This window comes from Coturnix japonica, chromosome 1 (assembly GCF_001577835.2).
Source record: "Coturnix japonica isolate 7356 chromosome 1, Coturnix japonica 2.1, whole genome shotgun sequence".
NCBI lineage: Eukaryota > Metazoa > Chordata > Aves > Galliformes > Phasianidae > Coturnix > Coturnix japonica.
Window position 1 is genome coordinate 76,318,250 of NC_029516.1, and position 20,542 is coordinate 76,338,791.

The 20,542-nt window shown below is 40.0% G+C and overlaps 1 long non-coding RNA gene across 3 annotated transcripts; it reads right to left on the reverse strand.

The window, feature by feature from the left end:
• Positions 1-17,150: 17,150 nt before the first annotated feature.
• Positions 17,151-20,542, reverse strand: LOC107320472. Of its 3 annotated transcripts, none has more exons than XR_004309025.1 (4): positions 20,473-20,532; positions 20,309-20,359; positions 20,047-20,151; positions 17,151-19,287 (listed from the first exon to the last, which is right to left on the reverse strand). It is a non-coding gene; the product is annotated as an uncharacterized LOC107320472 (long non-coding RNA). The 3 variants fall into 3 exon arrangements; XR_004309026.1 differs by having other exon boundaries at positions 20,309-20,355; positions 20,473-20,529; XR_001558270.2 differs by lacking the exon at positions 20,309-20,359 and having other exon boundaries at positions 20,473-20,542.

A 20,542-nucleotide genomic window follows, 5' to 3' on the forward strand; every position in this document is an offset into this window, starting at 1 on the left:
AGTGCCATCACCTTCTTCCCAGGTGGGTGGTATTGTTAACACTCACTTTAGCGCTGTGGTTGCAAGCTGTTTAAAAGGCAGCATGCATTTGAGGATTCATAGTAAGCCAAGGGCAACTGTTGTTGGCAGCAGTCTCACAAGCAGCTCAGCAAACAGCAGTGGTCTTGCTCTGCAAAATGGCTATGGCTGTTGTGTGAAGGCAGTCTCTCCCTAGATTTGTCAGGGCTACGAAGTCTTACAGAAGGAGGATGAATTACAGCCTGAGATTTGTTGTGGACAGAGAGAACCTAAGTAAAAACCAAGCTTTCTTCCTAGTATTACCTGCCGTACTACAGGAAGGCAAATGCCTATTTCTTCTGGTGGATTGAAATACCAGAATCTTATCTCACTTACTCCTGTCGTTTAGTACTTTAGTGCTAGATTCTTTAGAAGTTTCTGTATAAACATGCAAATCAAAGATGAAATTCTGAAGGCTTCTTAAGAACCCTTGTTTGCACGTGGGAAATCGATACTTCAGTCTTAGAGATAATTTCCTTTAAATGTGTGCGACGGGCTAATAACAACTTAAAGCAGCCTTTCCTGTACCACTTAATTTTACTTTCCAATCTACTGAGTGTTTGCTCACAACCTCAAAGGAAGTGGAAAGTGAAAGAGGAAAATGCCCTCAAAAAAATAAATAAATAAAGTCAAGAGAGATAGGCTTTTCAGCATGTCTGTGACACTTGCTACTATGTCTACAAGGAGTTTGCAGGACCAGAAGTAGTGTAGCGTTATGATTCTTCAAAGTAATTTTTGGAGTAACAAAAGAGCAGGCACGACTTCCTTTTGTTAACTGATTCTTTCTGTAGGGTACTAACCTGCTATGAGATGCAAATATTACATCTTTCTTACTTTTTCTCCATCTGTTTTGAATACCTAAGTGCTGTCCTAGATGAATTACAGTTAGTAAGCGTTACAGTGCATAACACTTTGTGGTGAGCAGTACGAGGCTTTAAAAGATACATAGGCCATGACAGCTCATTGTAAGTGAATCTGTGGACACCTGTGAAACGTATTTATACTATATTTTGAAGAGAAAAATAGCTGTAGAAACATGAATGTGTTAAGACATACACCTCTTCAGAGATTTTTGTTTTATATTCATTTTGCCCAATGTAATGAAAGGGTTTATTTTTATGACTGAATAGATTATTTCACCATCCCTTCCTGACAAGGAGCTGTTTGCATTTCCACAAAGACTGTTGGGTCTTCACTGGAATAAAACCATGACTGCCTTTTGATAAAACAACCACAGGTTGTGTGGTTTTTTACCTTAAATTTAAAATCATTGCCCTCGAAAACACTTTGTGATTCATAGTGTTTTAGTCTCATAAATTTCAATTTATAGTAATTATACAGAAGTTGTATTCATTTCTTTTGTTGTTGTTTTTCAAATGTATTCAAGACCTATTCCAGCTCTTTTATAGTCCTTCTGTGATTTGTTCATGACTCACAGGTCTCCAGTTATCACATTACTTTTTCTTGTGAATTGTTTTCTACAGATTCCTTGTATTTCATGCACATATTTGTTCCTGTTACCAACTGTTTTCATAGGTGTTTCTTAGTAATTTTGGTGTTCTTGCTCTTAAATGGTACCATTAACATGAGATGTTAAACGAAGAAAAGTTTGAAGGGTTAAACTAGCATTACACTTGGAATGGGGTATATCTTCTGTATTTTTAATCAAAGAAAAAAAAATAGAAGTCTTAAATTCATATTACTGTTGAGTTAAAAAATAAAAAATAAAAATAAAGGAAAGAAAAAGGAAGAAAATACTTCAACTGTTTTTGATGGAAAATTGGGTTTCCCACATGAAAAAAAAAAAAAAAACAACTGTTGGACAGAGTGATTATTATTTTGTTTTTGTCAAGCTTCAAACTTGCCAGAAGAAAAAAGAGCTTGTTTTGAAAGGGTTTGATCCAATGGCCTTTTGACAATGAACTGTGTAGTGTAAAATGACTGTGCTTTCTGCTTTATAGATTTTTACTCAAGATATCTCATGCCCTTATTTCCTTCTGGGTTCTTTTGTGCATTTTTTTAGGAGATGGGGGCACTGTGTTGCGCGGGAATTTGCTGTGTTTTTCTTGCGTTTGTTTATATCAAAGAAGGTGATGAACAGAATTACAGGATTATTTACAGTTTGTTTTTTTGCAGCAAGTTCATGTCTGATCTCTGCTGGTTTTTCACACAGCATTTTATACCCAAACAAGCTACTATAGCAACTCTTTTATCACTGAAACTGGTATTTATCATCAGGCTTGACACCTGGATATTTTTGTTCCTATGCTCCTTCTTGGATCATCAGATATCTACAACTACAATCTACAACTCCTCCTTTTAAGAACTGTGCATCTTTTGAGATTCTGCTGTCAGTCATGGTCTTTCTCTGCTTCTCTTTCCTCGGTCTTTTAACAAGAATTAGCCCTTTATGTTTTCCTTCATCATCTTTTCCTGAAAAGAATTTGAGTTCTTTTAACGTCTTCCAACATCCAGTTATCAAAAGGTTACCTTTGGGAAAATTAGGCAGAATTGATGAACGTTCAAGATAACAACTGTCTTCTTCCTTAAATAGAAATACTGGCTTGCATGCCATGTTCAGGAAGCCCACTTGGGTAGGAAATGAATATGGAACATTCTACTATAAGTTAACTATTCATGAGCATTGAAGCTGTCTACAAGAGCTGTATCAGCCTGCCATGCTGGAATTAGTCTTCTTAAACACTTGCTATTACTGGTTTTGACTACTTGTTCCAATCTGTTGTTTTCGATTAATTCTGCTGAAACAACTCTCAAGGAGTTTCTCATTATGTTATCCAAGTTACAATTATTCTTGCTCTATCTTTTGCCTTTGATACTGTCAGCATAGCATTCCCAACGTGTCACATTAATTCTCCTGATTTATTCTCTTTATTTTTATCCAATTATTTAATATATATTCTCTTCACTGTCCGTGGACTGGAGGATTTGGGCTCATCAGACAGGCTTTCAGGTGAATACTTGGTTAAGATTTTGGACATCTTTGTGATATGTATGTGTTCAGTTTTTGTTGCATAGGTGATCAATGCACAGACAACAGTAAAATTTTCTAGCTGTAACTTTCATTTTCAAATAGAGATCTGGCTTAAGAATTCCAGTAAGCTTTAATGCAAAGCATGAACTTGGTCTGGAATTACTTTGTTATACATCTGAACTGGATTGGCCATGACTCTTCACTGGAACAGCAAGCTAACAGATGTTATCCCTTGTGTAATTTCCAAAGACAGCCACAGTGTTTGACACTTTCAAATAATAAAAACAAGACAGATCATGCTAAGATATTAGCCATCTTAAAATTTAGTGTAACACAGCTATATGGAGGGAGAATTTCCCTTAAGCCTGCTCATAGAAACTGATGGAAGTTATTACAGCAGTAAATCACTTTGGGGACAATAAACATGTTTGTTTTTGCAGAATTATAGGTTAACATATTAGAATGTTATTTTCAGGATAAAATCCCTCTCTATCAGGAATACATAAAGTTTATGCTTATTCAGTATAGTAGCTGCTTTCCACTTGTATAGCTGTGAATGTACTTCTGAAGCTAGCATTTTCTTCTGGCGTAATGACTGTGTATAGAACTCAGAGCAAATGGGGATCTCTGTTTACATGTGGAGATTAGATTTTGCCATATTTCATTGTTAGGTCCAAATTTTACTGATACATTTTTGAGATTTGATCTCTGAAATGTGAGGTTTATTTTGTCTTCTTCTAATTTTCTGGTGTTGGCAATTGCCAGCTGAGACTCCAGATAAAATAGACCATTTCTACATTTCTTTGACCACACTTGGTGTGGTATGTCAATCAGAAAATAGTTTGGCTTCCAAAATACTATTCTAGTTTAGAAAAGAAACTGATCCTGCTCAGAGCAGACACGATTCTATTTTTTTTTCCTAAAACACCAATGAAGGTTTAAATATAGTTTTTGTTTTGGTTGGCTACATCACTTATTAAACCCTAACAGTTCTCTCCCAGAGCCATCACCTCAAGAATTTTAATGCAAACTAAATTCAAGTTTTGTAGTTCTCATTTTTGTTTCCTATCTACAAGGAAAAGGATGATTTAAATACTGAGATCAGAAATAGCTATCTTGTACTGCTTCCCACTGTGGGGCAAACAATCTGGAATTCATTTCATATAAAGCATGATGATTGGCGAGAATTGCAGTTGAACAGAATAAATCATGCAGTGGGCTTATTATTCTGGACTATTGGAAGAGTTGGACTTAAGATTTCCCTGCAGTTACTTTCTTAACATCTGTAGGAGCACGGAAAGAGAGAAGTACATCCAAATGGCATGCCTAAGAGAGGAATGTAAATTATCCTTTCTGTTTATTTGCCTTTAAAGCCTGTCTGCTAAGCTGCTTAGTATTGAGATACCACTGTGATAGGTGCATTATAAATAATATATTATCTTTTTACAGTTTTAGTCTAAATAGACTGTGTCCTTGGTTGCCCTTTCCAAAGCTGTGCATATGCTATTATTACATGAGAAAAATAAAAGAAAAAAATATCTAAAGAGACTTGGAAAGTTGTTGACTGTCAGTCTTTAATGACAAAGCCTTACTAAACATAAAACTCTCCCCATTCCTTCTAGGCAAATGATGAAGAAAACATTAAATTCAGAGGAGGAGCCTGATTGTTCCTATAAAACAGGCAGAAATTTTCCAGTTCATACTATACAGATATCTCCTGCATCTTGCCAGGCTAAAAGTTTTGTATTGGGAAAGGTTTATGATGGTTAATAGAGAATAAGTTCATCCCTGTATAGTTAGAATAATACAAGTACAGTTGAAATTACAGAGTAAATGAATAGCCAGAGGGTATCTAAGAAAAGACTCACCAATGCTGAGGCCTTTGGTTGAGACAGATGCTCACCAACGTTGAGGCTCACAACAAAGACTCCACACAGAAGCAACCTCCAGAAAGAGATGCCACCTTAGTGGTGGTCAGCCCTTAAAAGGGATCTAGGAGAGATGGAGTCAAGCTTCACCCCTTCCAGGAGCACAGCTGAATTACCTTCACCTGTGCTCCCACAGCTGACTCGTCAGTTGCCTCAGATGGTTAATCAGAGGTTCAGGCTGTGATCAACAGTTTCCCTTACAATCTTTAACAGGTGGACCTGATTTGATATTGGCATAGAGTACGCAAAGCACTGAATAAACTTAGTTGTGCCATTTTAACATGCTAGCATCTTTAGATTAGCAAAACATAGCTGCTCACTGACCCTGCCTGAGTTGCACTGCTATTCTTGTTTTTCCAGTTTTAGAGTAGAGATAATACTTCTTGTCCATAAATCTTACACTATTCTGAAAGCTGATGATAAATATGGTAATGTTGAACTGGTGTCATGGCCAGCGTAAGAAAGCTATTCATGAAAGGAGGAAAAATACATTACTAAAAGAGCTGAATTCCTCAGTCTTTTGACTCTTTGATACAGGAAAGAACTTCTAACTCTGAGACTACTTGTGTCATATTTGGGAGCGCAGGATAGCCCTCTGGCAACTTATCTCAACAGCAGTTCATGTGAAAGTAAGAAATTGATTAAGGGTGTGGGTTTTCCTGCATAGCGGATGTTTTTGTAGACAAGATGACTAGTTCTTGGTACTGAATGTTTTTCTGCCTGACTTGCGCCTTGTCAACATACACAAGCAATGAGTTTGTTTCACTTACAATTACAATTGGAAGTGGGATAGACCTCTCCTCATACCACCACTGATGCAGTTGCACAGCAACATGTTGTGTCCTACAGTTTATCTTCTCAAAGAAAGAGAAACAAGCAGTGTAAGCAGAAAGGCAATCAATCCTTGAAGCAACCTGAGCTGCATTCCCAGTGAGAATAGTAACTTTGGCCAGCATCTGGTGTGCTTCTCAATAGTCAGCACAGGTTGTGAAGAGAGAGAAGGGAATAAGCAATGGGACACTCAAGACTGTAGCTGGAGTTAGAGAGTATATTTATTGTAGAGAAGAGTAGCAGGTTACTTAGTAAGCTGTCCTGATTGGCCTCCATTCCCTTGTGCCACTCAAGAGGTAGAAGAGGGTGGTATGGGGTCAGGAGGGGGAAGATGTTCTTGGTTTGCTTTTAGTTCTCACTGCTCTAGTCTTTTATCAGTAGACAGTAAGTTATAGTAATTTCCCTAATGCTGAGTGACACTTGCCTGTAGTGCTAACTGGTGAAAGATCTCCCTGTCCTTATGGTAACCCACATGGTTGGGATTTGGTTGTTTGGTTGTTTTTTTTTTTTCATCATATATTCTTTCCCTTTCCTACAGGGGAGCAGGAGAGAGAAAGAGCAGCATGGTATTGCTGATCTACCTATTGGTGTTAAACCACAGCACGGGGAGAGCAGTGTACCTCTCAGTTCGGTTCCTCAACGCCTAAAGGTAAAAAAATAAATAAATAATCAAACTCTAGTTTTGTTGTTAACTCCTTCTCACTTAATGGACTTTTTGCTCTATCCTTGACCATTCTGAAAAAGGAACTAGTCTTGTAAAATCTGGAAAATACTATTTAGCCTCTTTCCAAGGACAACTCTCAGTTTTGTTTCTTGGTTTTTTGGGGGGATGAAGGGTGGGGTGAAGTCTGAAGAAAGTAGAAGATTTTTAAAGTTCTTTTACACAGACATCCTGTGTAAAACTGGGAAAACGAAGACTGAAGATTAAGCTGATTGTATGTTCAAAGCAAGATACTATTACTAATTGTTAGAAGACAACAGCAGACAGCAGTTCTCAGTGCAGTTACCATGTTAGTTAAAACGTTGCATACCTGTGGAAACTATGAGGTGTTGGTAATACAGATTAATGAAATGAAATGTTACACAATCCCCAGCAACTTGTCTTTCTCCTTACTCTTAGCTATTGAGCAGCTAGTGAGATGTGTGTTTACATCTGAAGCTGAGTTGTATGCATGCTAGTGGAGTTGATGTTTTCCATAGAGAACAGAATGTCAGCCAAATTCTAGTAACCTGCCAACATGCTAGACAGTTGCCTGGCTTTACTTAGCTCTCAAACAGCATTGCTCATGTTTTAGGTATCTAAGCCTCTAAATTCTGATCAATTACAGGTGCCCTAGGCAATTAATTGTATTTTATATAGAGGTTAGGTTTCATTCTAATAACCATCTTATAAAATTCAACTGGAGTCTATCATAATATGCTATATAATAGCAAGAAATTATATGCTGTAATCCATATTCCCTTCAGTCCCCCAGCAAGTGTACAGCTTAGCTGATATATGTATAGGCTATCTAGAAAACCTTTACCTATACATATTATATGTTTTTTCCTTTCTTTCTTTCTTTCTTTCTTTCTTTCTTTCTTTCTTTCTTTCTTTCTTTCTTTCTTTCTTTCTTTCTTTCTTTCTTTCTTTCTTTTTTTTTTTTTTTTAACTTTATAATTGCATTCTCTTCATTTTGTGTTCTTGGACAGTCTTTTTCATACCAGAACTGTAAAGTAAGGGGTCATTTGCATGGTGTTTAGCAGGCAGACACAAACTCTATGCCTTGAGCCAGATGGATGTTGTCCAGCTCTGAGCGGAAGCCATGCAGTGCAGGGATGAACCTCAGCTAGCGGACTCACTGGGAAGCAGGTTATAGGATCTCAGGCCATACAAGCAAATTAGCTTGATTATAGAATCACAGAATTGCTCAGGTTGGAAAAGACCTTAAATATCATTAAGTCCAACCACAACCTAACCATACTACCCTAACTCTAACTACCCTCCGCTAAATCACATCCCTGAGCACCGCATCCAAACAGCTTTTAAACACATCCAGGGATGTTGACTCAGCCACCTCCCTGTGGAGCCTATTCCATTGCTTAACAACTCTTTATGTAAAGAATTTCTTCCTGATATCCAACTTAAACCTCCCCTGGCACAACTTGAGGCTATTTCCCCTCATCCCATCACCTGTCACTAGTGAGAAGAGACCAACTGCATTCTCGTTGTAAGCACCTTTCAGGTACTGGAAGAGAGAAGTAACATCTCCCACTCAGCCTCCTCCTCCCCAGACTTAACAGCCCCAGTTCCTTCAGTCACTTGTCACAGGGCTTATGCTCCAAGTCTTTTACCAGCCTTATTGCCATCTTTGGTCCTGCTCCAGCACCTCAGTGTCCGTTCTGTATTGAGGTGCCCAATGATCTAAATCTTCTGTATTTTAGTTTGAAACCATCTCCTCTTGTCCTGTCACAGCAGACCCTGATAAATAGTATGTTCCCTTCTTTCTTATAGCTCCCCTTTAGAAACTGAAAATACTATATAATGTCTCCCTGGGGCCTTCTCCTCTCCAGTCTGAACAGCCCCAGCTCTCAGCCCATCCTCTCAGGGGAACTGTTCCATGCTTTGGGTCATTTCTGTGGCCCCCCTCTGGATGCACTCCAACAGGTCCACGTCTCTCTTGTACTGAGGACTCCACATCTGGACACAATACTACAGGTGAGGTCTCACCAGCACAGAGCAGAGGGGCAGGATCACCTCCCTCGACCTGCTGACCATGCTTCTTTTGATGCAGCCCAGGATATGTTTGGCTTTCTAGGCTGTGAGGGCACATCTCCTCTTCTCCAGACTGAACAATCCCAGTTCCCTCAGCACCAAAGCTTCCCCTGAAAAAAAACTAGGTTCAGAAGGTGATAATATTTCAGATTGACAGCTGGGAATAGGAAGTTGGATGGATTAATGCTTTAACTCCTATGCAAACATAACTTCATAGAAAATAATTATAAAATATATACTAGATTTATATGCATGTATTTATTTAAAGGTCTCACTATAGAATTACTCTGTCAGCGCTCTGTTATGTTGGTCATGCAGCATACACAATACTTCTCCCTGATGACATTCCTTCATCCCAGTGGCCAGAGGAGAGCATGGAGTGCCCCAGGCGATACTGTGTGCAAGTGTGTATTGGAGGACAAGGTGGAGAAGGAGGAGGGCCCAAGCCCCTCCGTGCAGCTCTGCCGGCCCCTGGCGGTACAGACTAGTAGCAGTGATGCAATACCAGGGTAACAACACATCAGCATCCAAAGTGCTTGCCATTGCAGCTTTTCTTATTTTTGAGCTTAAGTCAGGAGACAAAAGCCAACCGTAAGAGGCCTTGCATTTAGCTGTCAGGTTAGCAGCTATGCAAGATTTCCCTGCCCAAGGCTTTTTGGTGCTGTCACTCACAGCATTGTCATAGCTGGAGAGGGCAGAGTAGAAACAGCTCATTTAGGACTTCATAGGTCATAGCTGCAAAGCACATTGGACTGGCACTATGTCTGGCAGTCCTGTAGTAAAACAACTGACCCTTCTTTGCCTTCTGTGCCACTTCTAGTGGGTTTTGCTCCTCTCGTGTTTACATGTTAGCTGAATCCTTTGTATGAAATACACAACTGAGTTTCATATGGCACTATGTATGTCAGGAGTGTTTCTTGTTTCTGTGCTGGTGAGTTATCGAAAGCCATTTTGTCATGAACTAACTCACAGAGAGGGTGAGCGTTACTCACTGAAAAAAATAAACAAACAGTGAAATCAAAGCAGGGAATCCCTGAAGTTCAGTCATCCTGTGTTTTATTCTGTTGGGTTTTATTGTTTTTTTTTCTTTGTTCAACCAGAGGAAATGAAACTTGATCTATGCATTCTTTCTACAACTCATAGGAAAAATTTTAATGAGTATGTGCAGAGTGCAGAGAGTGGTGGAAAACTGAGAGGACACAACCAGGAGATAACAAAGGCAGATGTCTTTTTGTGGGAAGAAGATATTTTGCAGGCTGTTGAAAAGGATATATCTGATTAAGGTCAGTGGGTTTCAATATACTGTAGGAAGAACAAGATACTGTTTTCTGGAGTGTACACTAATCACCTTTTTTAGTCCTGTTTAAAACAACAACAAAAATACACACTACTATTGCGTGATTAAGGTTGAAGGATGAAGGAAAGGCTTATTGTGGTATTCTTTAGATTTTAACAATGACAGAAGGCAGAAGCTGAGTCAATAAAGCCCGAAAGAGACTTTGAGCTAAGGGCTTTTAAACCTGCTTAGTTGGCTGTTATGGAAGCAGGAGGTAGAACCGTGGTGACTGAAAATTACAGCAGCCTAAGCTTGGGACAGAGTCCCCAAGAAAAAGAGTGTGTGTGGGGTGGGGGAGAAATAGTATATCTCTCCTTTCTCTACTATATGTTCTATGGCAAAGTATTTCTAGTCAGTTCCTGTGTGCAACTAGATGCTATCTGAAGAAAACTCCCATTATTGTAGAGTGCTCAGAAACCAACACTGGTTTCTCACCCCTTTACTTCAAGTCTTAACTCACCAAAATGGATTGTTTGCCTGTGCTCTGAAACTCTATGCTATTAATCCCTAATCCTGGGGATTGGTTTAAAATCCCAAATAGGCTTCTGTTCTTTCCCATGCCTTATTGCCACAGACACTCTGGGGAAACAGTGGAGAACTTGGTACACTGAGTGAGAAAAGAGAGACTATATGCCATGGGGCACAATGTGCACCAACCAGCTGGAGACTTTACCCTCTGTGAATGCACTGTGAGTGGGTCAACACACTGTCAGTAAGCCCCGGGTGATAATGCCTGCTGGTGTGCAACCCCGTGCTGCCTCTGCAGCTCAGCCCTCTTTGGGAGGGAGCCACAGTCTGGCCATGGTACAGCCCTGCTTAGCCTGAAAGGGCCAGCCTACCTACCTCTGTGTTGTGCTTTGTTGCTCAGTGCAGGTACAATGGACAGTTTGGTGAATAAAAATTATTTTATTACCTTTGAATATTCAAAAATACCATTTGAGACTCATAGAAGCATACTGAAATAATAAAAATGGGTAATGCTTAAAGATGGGAGCCATTATGGACACTCTTGTCATACCAATGTCTTGTCACACTTTATAGTTGGAATAATACAAGTGTATAGTTGTAATTACAGAGTAAATAGCCAGAGGGTATCTAAGAAAAGACTCACCAGTGCTGAGGCTTTCAGTTGAGATGGATGCACACCAGTGTTGAGGCTCACCATAGAAACTCCACACAGAAGCAACCTCCAGAAAGAGATACTACCTTAGTGATGGTCAGCCCTTAAGTGGGATCTAGGAGAGATGGAATCAAGCCCCACTCCTTCTGGGAGCACAGCAGAATTACCTTCACCTGTGCTCTTGCAGCTGACTCATCACTTGCCTCAAATGGTTAATCAGAGGTTCAGGCTGTGATCAACAGTTTCCCTTACACATACACACACACTAAAAAAAAGAGAATACAGATCAGTGTTAGGACAGTCTCTTTTTACCCATGCTGCTGAAGGCAGAGAACACTTTGCAGTCAATAAGTCACCTATCCTGAGTTATTGGGCTAGAAAGCTGCCGCGACTCAAGCTCTCCCATCTGTATTTGTGTTGCAATAAATCCTCACAATTTATACTCCTGCAGTTTAAGTCTAGCATGCCAGCATTCATTCCTTACCCATTCTATAATTAGCTCAACTGTTACAGTTGTTTTGACCCTACATGTTCATTCTATCCTCATCAGCATAGATGCAGTAATTTAGTTTGACCGCATGCAGTCCCACAGCTAGGATGAATGCTCCTTGCTGCACTTAAAGGAAGAAGCAGCATGTGGGTGAGCAGGATGTTCCTAGATCATGGAAAGTATATGCTTCAGTAATCCTAAAATGTCCTTCTTCCAAATCCAAAATGTGGGATTCAGATAACAAAGATTAACAAAGCAATGCTGCATATATATATGTATGTATATGCATTTTCTCAGAGATTATGGTTTAAATTCTGGGAATTCTAAACTTGGATGAATTTTTATTTGACCTGAAGCAACAAAACAGATCCAAATTTCAACTTAGCAGAGTTGCTCCCACATAACTTCTTTTTTCAGGTTTGGCCAGTTCAAAAGACTAAGGTTACGTGGCAGAAAGGAGGAATCTTTTCAATGCAATTATTTCATTGTCTTCTTTTAGCTTACTTTAGTGATTCATCTGAATTATTTTATTTTTGACAATATAATTGTGTGTATGTGAAATCAAAATACTCATAGTACTGTTAAAGTACCATGAAATATTTTATTGTCACAAAGACTGATTTGTATGTGTACTATTTTTGTAAGGGCACGTTGCGGCAGTATGCGGGGAAATGGCTTTAAACTGGAAGAAGGTAGATTCAGACTAGATACTAGAAAGAAATTCTTGGCTATGAGTGTAATGAGACACTGGAACAGGTTGCTTGGATAGGTTGTGAATGCCCCCCTTGCTGGAGGCATTCAAAGCCAGGCTGGATGGGGCTCTGAGCAGCCTGGTCTAGAGGTGTCCCTGCCTACAGCAGGAAGGTTAGAACTAGGTGGTCTTAAAGTTCTCTTCCAACCCAAGCCATTCCATGATTCTATGATATGATTCTATCACCCTCGTAATAACCAACAGTGATCCTTTTCACATGCCAAGCTGGTATATATTACCTCAGTCTATTAGGTAGAAATCTTTTACACCTTCTGAAGTACATTCACTCTTGAGTCTATTATCTTTCCCTCCTGCTGCAAAAAGTGAAAGGGGAGAGAGGTGCAGAAACAGTGAAAAGAAAATAGCAGGAGAATTCTACACAGAGCACATGGAGCAGGGTCAAGGTAACAAGCCTTCTTTAAAGCAGGGAACATGTAGTATGTCCACTAAAAAAAATAGAAAAGAAAAAAAAGAAAAAAAACCACCACAAATGATTTAATTTATTCATTTTTTGTTTTTAAGTGCACTGTTGAAAGAAGTCTCATGTTTTCCTAGCAGCCATATGGTGTTGCTGGAAAGCCATCAGCTGATCAACTAATAGTCACATCAGTGGCATTCCAGCATATGTGTCTTTGTCTCACAGTTGCTTAGTCAGATGGCAGTTTATTTTTATCCAAAATGTATTGCCAGATGGGATAAAGGGGCTCATCTGACTGACAGGAAAGCTTAAATTTTTCCAGTCATCCTTTTAGTAAGGGGAAATCATGCGGTACACCCTTTCCCAAACAGAGAGCTGACAGAAGATAAGGCTCTTAAATAGACGGATCAGCTCTCTTTACTCAGAAGCCACACAGGACTGGAAGACCATCTGTTCTCCTGATTGTTCTTAAAAGATAAGCAAAAATTGCAGTGAAGTTTGACCAACTTTTCTCCTTTATTCTTTTTAATGGGCTTTTCTGTTAGCATCACCACTGTTGGTTTTCCAGACAGCTTTTAGTTTTGTCACTTGTAAGCTTGCTATGAGCTGACATCATGGTTAACAAGACGCAAGGTGATGTACCTATGTATCTAGCCAACAAAAATAGCTGTAGAGAATTTTCTAGATGTAAAATAGAGGAGAGGTCCTTCACAGTTAGAGCTTGAGTTATTTCTCTGCTCTTGTTTACTGTTGGACAGATTCATTGAGATTTGTCAGGTTTTAAGCTTTGTGTATGTTTGTCTGTTTAAGTTAGCAGTAACTCACAAGTTCTCATTTTCTGAATTTCCATTAGAGTGCATATCTGAAAATGCCACTTATGTCTGTTTGCAGGGTTGGAGTGAGGAAATATGATTAAAAGATGTTTGAAGAGCTGATTGGAATGGGAATGGGAATATTGCCATGGTCAGCTGTGGGCAAGAGCCTTCCACCAGAGCAGTGCAGGTAGTGGAATACCAAAGGCTGATGGAATCACAATAAGGGGCTGGAGGTACCACGAAGGAGGAACATGGAAAAGCAGGTCTTGGAGACAAAGGATGAGCGCGGATGGAGCTACAAGGCCTGAAAGTTTGACATGTTGGTGTAGGTAGTGAAGCTGATGCTACAACCTAGGGCATTTACCATAGTAGTAGTGTAATGAACAGCTCCAAGGGGCTGAAGTGAGTATGAAAAGCCAGAAGTGACTTGGGCTGTCATAGTCAAGAACACTGTAGGGCTGTAAGCAAAAAAGACCAGGTTGATGAAAGGAGACCGAATGTAAGAATGCCTGTAGAAAGAAACAGCAGGCACAGCCTGGAGAAGAGAGGATGCTAAGGTCAGTTTTTGCAATATTGCTACAGAAGAATCCAAGCTTCTTTTTGGCCATGTTATATTTCAAACCCACACAGAATATTTGAAAATACCTTTTTCTTCTCTTTCAGAGAAACATAACAGTGTGAAGTTGCTAGCTGAAACAGCTCTAGTGTTTACATGAAGTTATTACAGAGAGATCTTGATTTTTATGCTTGGTGAAGCCAATTTTATAAGTGTTTCTGTACGCAAAAACTCATTTATACTGTGTTTGTATAGATGTGTAAGGAATAGCAGCCAGAATTGCCAACTGCAGGTGAAGACAGATGAAAAAGGCTAAAGGAGTATATTAGATCTGTGTAGTCAGCTGCATTGGAGGTGCAAACGAGGACAAGAATGAAGTACGCATGCTCATGTCAAAAGGCTCAACTGCCAAATGCCTTCATGCACAGCCATTGCATTATTCCCTTAGAAGTTAAGTTCAGGTGTCCCTTTTTAGAAAGGGAGGGAGCGTGTGGGTATCAGAATTTTAGTGATCCAAGTGGGAGTGAGCCTGGGATCTGAGCAATCCCTCCAGTACCACTGCGTGAGTAAATGCAGGAAAACTGCTTCTCATTTGTTGTTCAGTGTTTCTAAGTAAGTTCACCATCTGGTCACTGGATCTTGTTAAATGCCTTTGTATGCAAGATGAAGACACCCCCGCTTTCAGTCAGCTTCTCTTATTACAGATACACAGCAAGCTGGCCATCTTTCAGCCTTCCTCATCTGTAATTAGCTCAGGCTGTTGAGCTTAGGCTGTAACAATGCAATCAAGGAAAGGCAACTAGATGTGAGGGATCACAGAAGACAATTTAAAGTTGAAACACCTGAGTTTGGACATCAGAATATTACATCAGGTGCTATTCAGCATACCGGACATGTCCAAGTCCATTTCATGAAGGGAAGATCATATTCTTAATACAAGAAACCTGTGTGGAAGATGTGGAGAAAATTAAAGGAGAGAGCAAATAAGCTAAAAAAGAAACTGGAAATGGGAAAATGATAGTGAAGGAATGGAGGATATTCTATTAACTTTCCCCTCCCTTTTTCTGTGAAGGTTTCCTGGTACATATGACCGCAGTGGAGCCTGCAGCTAGGTACCTGGCAGTTGCATCCAACAGAAAATAAAATCTGCTTTTGATTGTATTTATTAATTCATTTTGCCCCCTTATCCACACATTGAGAGTGAGTCAGAGGAATTAACTGTACACCTAAAGTCTAGGCATGTTTACATCCATAATTTTCAGTTATTAATGAAAGGGTTCTGCAGTTTCTCGAGCTTTGTTTTCACTGAGAAAAAGGATGTCTCAGCCTCAAGTGCTTGCAAATGGATGTGCAAAAGTATTTTCCTCCCTGTTGTTTTCTCTTTTCTCTGCTGAAAAGAGTGCACTGCATTCAGGAGTCTGATTTCCTCAGATACTGCACACTGGTATGTAACGTTCAGCCATGACACACAAGGAGGAGAAGTGCCCAACGCAGGAGAAAATGCAAAGTAGAGCTTGTAAATTGCTTTAGCAGCTTGTGAAATTGCACCTTTGTTACTCAAAACTTCCATGGATGTAAATGTTGAATGAATCATAGAATCATAGAATTACCCAGGTTGGAAAAGACCTTGAAGATCATCAAGTTCAACTGCAGCCTAACCATAGTACCCTAAAATCTGTAGGCCCTATCACAGCTTTGATGAAAGGTCTTCTTTCCACAGTTCCACAGACTGAGTCTTTCTCTGAAATTGAAGATCCAAAAAGCTAGCACCTGATTACAAAGTTAAAGGCAGTTTTCCTTACGTTTTACTACAAGTAAATCAAGAAATCTGGATCTGGGTCTGAAATCTGGCTTTCACCTTGCCTGGAAGAATATTACTACACCCATAGTTGTTGATGTACATCCTTGGATGGGCTATGAAGCTTCTAGAGTTCACTGCAGGGGTCTTTGAACTGTGTGGTGGAATCACTGATGAGTTCCCATGAATTTTAAGAGCATTTCTTTGAGTTTTGGACCCAGAGAATTTTGAAGTTGTGGTAAGGCTAGGCCATGTCCACCCTGTGAAATGGAGAGGTTACCATACTGCTTAGGGTCTGTGCTCTGCTCTTATACAGCCTTAGATAAGCCGTATAGCCTGCCTTGCTAATGCCTCCAATTTGTGTGGGGATAACACGGAGTGCAGGAGCTCTACAGTCCCAGTTTACCATTTCTTAGAGTAGTGCATGCTTGTGGAGATGTTTTATACTCTTCTTCAAGGCAGAACTTATCCCTTAATATCTTTTTCAGACATCAGCCAGTTTGTAATTGTGTTTTATTGAGTACCAAGTGGCCAGCAATTTTTATATGTATATATATATTTAATTTCAGGGGAAGAAGGTTGGATTAACACACAGCTGACAAAGAAAAACCATGCATTTTGACAAGAGATGAGAAAGTTGTCAGGAATGATGGGGAAGATGTCTGAAAGCAAGGCTCCGATGAAGCAGTCTTCTGTCTGTGTCACAAAACTGTAGAAGAATTTCAAGGGCAAAAGCTGTAGATTAAATTCTTAAATGGATAAGTGCCAAGCAAATCCTAAAATGAGCTAAGCCTTTCTAACAGACTGAGCCTGACAATGACAGTATCAGCACACTTCTTGTCCCTTTTGGAATCCTTGAGTAAAAGTTGATATATTGCACTGAATTTTGGGACAAACAACTCTTGAAATCTTGCAAATTAATTCAAATAGAACTTACCATAGAATCATAGAATAGAGTTAAAAGGGGCCCTTAAAGGTCATCTTGTCCAACTCTCTGCAATGAATAGGGACACCTACAGCTAAAGCAGGTTGCTCAGAGTCTGACCTTGAATGCCTCCAGGGATGGGGTATCTACCACATCTCTGGGCAACCTGTTCTAGTGCCTCACCATCTTCACTATAAAAGACTTTTTCCTTATATCCAGTCTAAATCTACTCTCATTTAATCTGAGAATATTTTCCCTTGTCCTGTCAGAATAGACCCTGCTGAAGAGTCTATACTCTCATACTAATGATAGTCTAAGAACACAAGCAAAATGAAGCTTTCTGGGAGAGAGAGTCTTGTTGCTTTTGTAGGAGGGGAAAGCAGTGTGTGGGCGGACAAGATTTCATCTTGAAAATCATAAATCCTTCTGTTCCCTGAAAAGGATCATTCCTGGAAATCTGTGTGATCATGTGTTTTAGTTCTGTAGTGGGTGGTAGTAGTATACTGCATTCAGCTGTCCTCACTTCTCACACTGTACTTGGGGAGACAGAAGGATATTCTGGCCCTCTTTGATCTCTCTACTGCGAAAGGCAACAAGACTTCCAGGTATGATGGTGGATTTTGTGTGTGTGTGAGACACCAGCACCTGTTTATTTTCCGTGAACTAATAAGTCTCCAGATGGTAAAGGTTTTTATCCGTGCTGCTCTATCTGGATTTGTACCAGTAAGTTGGACATGAAAGGTACCATATGGTACTGTTAATCCCTGAAGCATTCATTATTCCTAATGTAATTTTCAACACCTTTCAGTGTTGACATCTCCCTTTCATTACTGTCTGTGCTTATTTATATGGTTAATGTTCAGATGAAGCGTAAGTTAGAGTATTTGGTTTGGGTTATTTTATGTGAGTGTTCTGAGGTTCAGAGCCAACTGAAAAATTGATTGCCCTTGGTCAGTCAGTTGGGGGCATATGTAAAATGAGGTGGTTGTGTCATCGCAGCGTGCAGTGGGTAGGGGCTATCACTGGCAGCCTCAGTGAAGTTTGACAACTTGAGAAGTACTGTGTGTTCTGGGGATACTGCCTATTCATTAGTACAAAATCTCGCTTAGACTACTTTGAGGCTCTGGGAGTAGGGCTGATTTATGATATAGTGTGGATATTAAAGATTGGACCCTTGTGCTTGCTTGGATGGGTGGCAGTTTTAGAGTTGGAGACTAGCCCATGAACAGCTCTGGCTCCATAGGATGAGTTTAGGGTCTAATGGCTGGATGTTCTGCATGCTGGTAGGTGTCCAGAGGGGTTGGCATCCTGGTGGCAACACAGGGCCTCTAGAACGAGGCTGAGGTATGTTTAGTATGACAGTGATAAGGAAATATATAACATGGCTGCATTATAATGAAATGGCTTCCGTTTCAGTATAGATATTGCACAGGTACATGCAAATACTAGCACATGAATTTAGGGTGTTTGGTTGAACAGCTGCATATTCTATAGAATGTTTTATAGTGTAACAGCATAGTAGTAAACACAGTTTATTTGTAAAGAAGCAGATCCAGGAGTTTTTTGTCTTCCAAAAAAACTTGCTGCAGTTTTTTCAGTAATGTGCCAATACCAGAGATGACAGGTTGATTATTTTAAATGATAGGTTTAAGCATTCCAGGCTAATTTGGAGAAATAAATTAAGAGGCAAGAAAAGATTAAAATCTTTTGCTGACATTTTGACTAAGACTGTGTTTCTTTAGTCTTCATGCAGAAAGGGCTGTACTGCAGCCGCTTAGTGTCTTCTGTAGAGTGGCCACTCATGGAACCAGTTTGCACAGCAAGTGCACAAATCTCTCGGCAGATTCCTGGCACAAAAGGACAAAACAGTCTCTGAGGTTCTACATGCTCTGCATTCCTGAAAAAGCCACCTCATCACAGGAAGGAGCATACAGGATCCTGCTGAGAAGAGTCCCCTGTCATTGGGAGCGCAGAGGAGTGGGATGCTAATTACTCCAGTGGGATGACCATCCTTCCCAGGCCAGGAACAGCCAGCCTCTGCTACACTTGCAGCCATCCTGGTTTTCCAGAGCTCTGTCACTGACCAAAGCACGGGTGCCATCACTTCTGGTGCCCTCCGTGAGGACCTCTATCTGTAGACCACTGGTCTGAATCCCACCTAAATGCCTATTCTATTATAGTGTTGACTGTGATCTGCACATAATATAGCAAACTTGCTGAGCTGATGGTCATTTGTCATTTTGCAATTGCTTCAGGCCTTTCTGCTGGTATTGAGGAGAACCGCTGATACCAGTATGGTATTTCGAGAGCAGCTGAAGATAAGATTTGGTCAGCTGGAGAAAACTGAAAACCTTGTAGCTTGAGTAGGCTGACATCTCTTCTTGCTTCTTGGGATGGAGAATAAGACTATGGACATGGCTAATCTGGTCACCTTCTGGTACCATAAACATGGAGGGAGTGCATTATCTCTGCCCCACATCAACAGCTGTAGGAAGTGCAGGCTGACAGCTTCTCCCTTGAAGTAGGATAAATACAAGAAGGGCTTTGTACATCCAGCATTTCAAATAATAGCTGTGAATAAGTCAGTACTTTGTCTAAGTAAAATCCTTTGCTGTACTGCTTTGGAAAGAAAATACTCTTACAATATTTTATTTAAAAAAAAAATAGAAAAGAAAATGAAGACTCTACTGGATTGAAGAAGATACGAATACCATGGAATTATAGACTTACAGAATATCCTAAGTTGGAAGAGACCCATAAGGATCATCGAGTCCAACTCCTGGCTTCATGCAGCACCACCCAAGATACTCTGTTCTCAGCCTCAAAATGAAGGAAGTCTGAGTTCAGAGCAGTAGCTGGCAGCTGCCACTGATAAAACTTTTCCATACTGTCATGCAAGGTGGGAGGTTGGCAGTAGGGGTTTGAATATGCCATAGTTGTGGATAAGGAGTAATAAAAATAATAAGAAATAAGCAGTAAAAAGTTTGTTATGCAGATTAAAAGAGGACAGCCTACATTATGAAAACCTGAAACAGTGTTTACTTTTTATGTCTTAGTGGAAAAAATATGGAAAGGTGGAGAGATTTCAAATTCACTTTTGGCACTGGTAAGAAACTTCAGAGCTCTCCCCTCAGCTCTCCCTCCCCCTGTCTGAAGGTATGCTTTGGCTTGCCTCAAGTTCCTTCCACAGTTCATTTCAGGGGTTAGATTTTTAACCCTGGTTTTACCATGCTCTGCATGTGGAAAAGCAGAGCAGATGTTTGAGTGCACTTACCAAACAGACAAAGCAGAAACAAATATTTCCTAGAGCTCCTCATGTCCTCCAGCACAAGTGGCCCTCCAGGTTTCCTCCAGAGTTTGAGGAATTGTTTTCCCACCACTGCAGTTGTGAAGACAAATCTGTCACTTGTCCTGTCTTTAGAAATTGTCTTTAAAAGAAAGCAGAACTAGATTCTGGGGGCAGTGGAGCAAACATAACTGATTTGCTTAGACTTTTGTTTCTGATTTGTAGTTGCTGACACAGCCTGTAACCATACCTTATCTTTTGTCTGATCATCTTCCATTCTTTGGTCTGTTCCTCTTGCTTCCTTGAAAGCACCCCCAAAGTGAGATCACAGTGACACAGATATAGAGTTGTACAGTGACAATAACATAAAGATGGTAGTAAATATCCAAAAGGTTATTTACAGGAAAAACTCACCCATATAGAAGCCTTTAGTCAGCTAGGAAACACTGAGGCAATCCCCACTGAGGAGCAATTCTAAGAGATG